The sequence below is a fragment of the Fundulus heteroclitus genome, chromosome 7 (assembly GCF_011125445.2).
Source record: "Fundulus heteroclitus isolate FHET01 chromosome 7, MU-UCD_Fhet_4.1, whole genome shotgun sequence".
NCBI lineage: Eukaryota > Metazoa > Chordata > Actinopteri > Cyprinodontiformes > Fundulidae > Fundulus > Fundulus heteroclitus.
In genome coordinates, this window is record NC_046367.1 from 473,677 (window position 1) to 478,079 (window position 4,403).

Here is a 4,403-nt window from a genome sequence, read left to right on the forward strand (position 1 = left end):
CTTCCATGTAGTTGCTTCTGCGCAATTCACAAAATTATGTAAAGAATGTAACATTCAATGCAAATCCTCTACATGTTTTACATATAGAAAAGTGGTGTTAGTGTAACGGTTAATGCTGGCCGTACGCAGAATTACGTAAAAGGTGTTTATTGCAAAAGGGAAAAACAAACCAGGAGATGCAGGTGTTACCAGTTTTGAGCCCCAGCTGGTGGAGCATGGAGACAGACTGAAAAAAGCACAGCGGCAGGGCATGAGCAATAACATGTCAGATGAACTGAGATGAAATGACGATCTGGCAGTGAGTGAGTCAGTGCGGCAGGTATATGAAGGCAGGTGAACAGGTGAGCAGAATTGGAACTAAATTAGTGACAACAAGTGAAAATGGTCCGGGCAGATGACTTAACTGACTGGAGAGTGAACAGGGAGGTGACAGGGGCTGTTTGCTGAGGGAAGTGAAAACTAATTAGTGCAGAACAAAGCAAAAAACCTAAATCGTGACAGTTAGTTTGCATATGCCTGAGATTGCCGCTTCCCCTAAACCTTAGGCCGACATCAACAACCAAATCTTCTGGGTCCAATCCAGAGACCTCCAAAAAGAATTGTTTATATTATTCCAGCATACTAATAAAAATTAAAATAGTTGTGTATAACATGGCAGGGACACCCGTGGACATAGATGTTAGTTTCATGAAGCACTTGATGATACAGAATTTTTTTGCTCCCATGTTTACTTATGCATTATCAACATATATACTGACCCACTTTTCCCATCATATGTCATGTTCTTTTACAGTTTTTTTGGATTGCTTACACACTAAAGTTAAAAGTAGTACACTATTAGCAAAACCTTACACTCAAGAAGCAAAACATCAGCCCATATTTGCACAACTATAAGCACATTGTCAACCTCACACTTGTTGCAAAACTCTACACACAGTGATTTGCAAAACACTAAACACACTTAACATACATTACACACAAAAATCTATTATGAAGTCACTTCATTGCAATACCAAAGCACTGACTGTCAAATTACCGCACCTTCCAACCAATTGATTCAACACAGTCATCAGGTGTGCAAACACTTGTTTGCTTAATTGTAGACACACCAATCAGGTGTGTAAGCACTATAAAAAGCAGCAGGTGAGTTCATCGGTCTTCAAGCACAATGGAAAGACGAGGTGGAGGACGAGGTGGAGGAGAAGGAGGACATGGACAAGGAGGAGGACGACAAGGAGGAGGAGAAGGACAAGGAGGAAGAGGAGGAAGGGGAGGAAGAGGAATCAACAGAGGAGGAATCAACGGAAGAGGAAGAGATGGAGGCCATGCTGGAGGAAGAGGAAGACAAGAACGTGCTCAAAGAGGACCGAATCTGACAAATGAGATCCGCGCAACACTGGTTGACCACGTTGTCAACCACGGCCTGACGCTGAGGGAGGCTGGACTGTGAGTACAGCCAAATCTAAGCCGATACACAGTGGCAAGTGTGATAAGAACATTTCGACTGGAAAATAGGTATTGTAAAAATATCCTCATATCAAAAACATCTGCACGGTTTCAGCAACTGCTTACAGTACTGTATTCTATGCACTATCAGCACTTCTGTTACCTTTTCCTGTGAAATTACTGTACTATTGTTTACTGTTTTTTTTCTACATAGGATTGAGGGTCAGGAACGACGAGGGGGAAGGCCTCCTATGTTCACAGAACAGCAAGAGAGGGAGATAGTAAACATGGTTTTGGCCAACAATGCTATAACCCTCAATCAGCTCCAAGCTAACATTGTCAATAACCACGTCGGTTTCAACAATAGCTATCAGGTCTCAACATCAACACTGGCACGCATCCTAATAAAAAACATATTCAAATGAAGAAAATTTATCGAGTGCCTTTCGAGCGCAATTCCGAAAGGGTGAAACGACTGCGGCATGATTATGCAGAGGTATGTATTCACCTAAGCATTGTGATCTTGCATACTGTCTCATAATCTTTTACTGTACTGTAATATGTATACTGGAGCTACACTGAACACAATTTTGCCTGATACTGTTCTTCAGAGAGTTTTACAAATGGATGGAGAGGAGATCCAGCATAAGTTCATTTACCTAGATGAGGCTGGGTTCAACCTGACGAGAACACGAAGGAGGGGAAGAAACATCATTGGCCACAGGGCTATAGTCAATGTCCCAGGGCAACGTGGGGGTAATATAACACTCTGTGCAGCCATTACACAGAATGGGGTCCTCCACCGCCATGCCCATATGGGCCCTTACAACACAGCTCTCATACTTACATTCTTGGACCAATTGCACAACATAACAGCAGCAAATCAAACCAATCATATGCAATACATTGTTGTCTGGGACAATGTGTCTTTCCACCGCTCTGCTCTGGTTCAGAACTGGTTTCAGCAACATCCGCATTTCACCGTCCTATATCTTCCACCATACTCTCCATTTTTCAACCCTATAGAAGAGTTTTTCTCGGCATGGCGGTGGAAGGTATATGATCTCCGTCTCCAGGCCGAGGTACCCCTCATCCAAGCCATGAAGGAGGCCTGTGACCAGATGGAGGTAGCAGCAATGCAAGGATGGATTCGTCATTCAAGACGTTTCTTTCCAAGGTGTCTTGCTAATGACAACATTGCCTGCGATGTTGATGAAATTCTATGGCCAGATCCAGCTAGGCGAAGAGACAATGTCTAGTTTTTGTTTTGTTTTGTTTTTTACAGTAAACTTACAGTACAATACGTAAAGTGACATTTTGTTACAGTATTATGAATCTCCATGTCAAACTTTTGGGCGTGTTGAGAAATAAATGAGTTTCTTCAGTCTGCAACATTGGTCTTGTGTAGTGTTTGGTGAATTTACATTATATTTGTACTTTGTTGATGGTAGCCAACTCTAATCATAGGGAAGTAGAAGTGCTAAAAGTGTTTTAGGTTTATCACAGCAGAGTGTAACTCGTGCAAACAGAGTATAGTAATGTGAAACGTGTATGTTTCATACGGTAACAAAGTGTGTTTTTTAAACAGAAGTGTATAGTTTTTACAAGAGTGTTTAATTATGCAAAGGATCTGTAGTGTTTTGCTAATTGGGTGTGTGGTTGTGCTAATTGTGTGTAGTGTCTTGAAAACACGGGCCCTGTTTTGACAATCGTGCTTAGGCAATCTAAAAAAAACTGTAATAATTCATTCATTTTCTGATAAATGACCTCACCCCACTGGTGGCGCACATGCCTAAAAATCTATGGACAACTTTGCTAGTATTGATGTGATAAATCCGCACATTAAGAGGATACATTTTTTCTTGACCTAAAAAGATAAAATACAGATAACGCATATAAGGAGGAGTGGTAGCCTAGTGGTTAGAGCAGTGCGCTTGCGCTCTGAGAAGGATGCGAGTACCCAGTTCGATCATAACTTCCTGCACTCATCAACATCACCAACTCATTTTGAAAAAGTGGTGCCACTGCCTCATTTATGATGCATGTTGTTTTGGTGCTTGAGGATTTAAAATTTAGTGCAGTTGTAGAATCTGGAATGCACTTTTTCATTAGAGGGCTAAAATATTCAGCCACAGCAAACGGCACATTTTGCTGGATCACAGCAACAGCCAGTTTGACCTCTGCTCTCCTTCTCTGCAATAAACATCTTACTATTAAAACAAAGAATCATGCTCACATTTGACAAAAGTGTATTCTTATCAAAATCAACTATCACTACACCATCATCGTGACAAACTACAATTAACCAAACCTAATTATACTATTATATCTACCATGTATCTTTGCTTACTGTGCGGTCATGCCTCCAACAGATGGGGCATAATACTGTGCTATTCTGATAGTTGTCTGAAGTGCTTGTTCTTTTGCTAGATGCCCTTTACTTTTTATATGTCTGTTGACATCAGTAACACTTTATTGGACACATGGGTTTTCTTGTTTTAAATGTACATTTGTAGGTGGCTGCCCCACAAAATGTTATGCTTTTTGCTGTCTTTGATGTCTCAATTGGTCCCTCCTCATCTTCTGTCTTACTTGGTCTTTGCACATCTTTTGTTTCATTTGTTATTCTCTCAGCCTCACACTGATTTGCTCTTTCCTCATTCACCTCCTCTCTTATTGTATCAGTTGCTTTCTTCTTTGTTGTTAACATATTTGTGTTACTGTTTGTATTCATATTCTCTGTTGCCTTGTTTGCACTGGCCTTTTTAAAAAGCTGGCAGCTGACTTGAAAAAAATCCTTAACTGTTCTTTGCCTTTTCCTTGTCCCTGACATCTTAAAAGAAATAATACAACTAATGGTGCTGCATCTGCTGTGAAGCTATACCTCTCCGTTGTGGTGAAGAGAGAGCTGAGATTTATCGGTCGATCTACGTTCCTACCCTTATCTATGGTCACGA

At 40.9% G+C, this 4,403-nt stretch overlaps 1 long non-coding RNA gene across 1 annotated transcript; it reads left to right on the forward strand.

Annotated features, from left to right (window-relative positions):
• Window positions 1–1,450: 1,450 nt before the first annotated feature.
• LOC118563580 lies at window positions 1,451–2,091 on the forward strand. Its single transcript, XR_004931277.1, has 3 exons — window positions 1,451–1,515; window positions 1,661–1,942; window positions 2,058–2,091. It is a non-coding gene; the product is annotated as an uncharacterized LOC118563580 (long non-coding RNA).
• The last annotated feature ends 2,312 nt before the right edge of the window (window positions 2,092–4,403 follow it).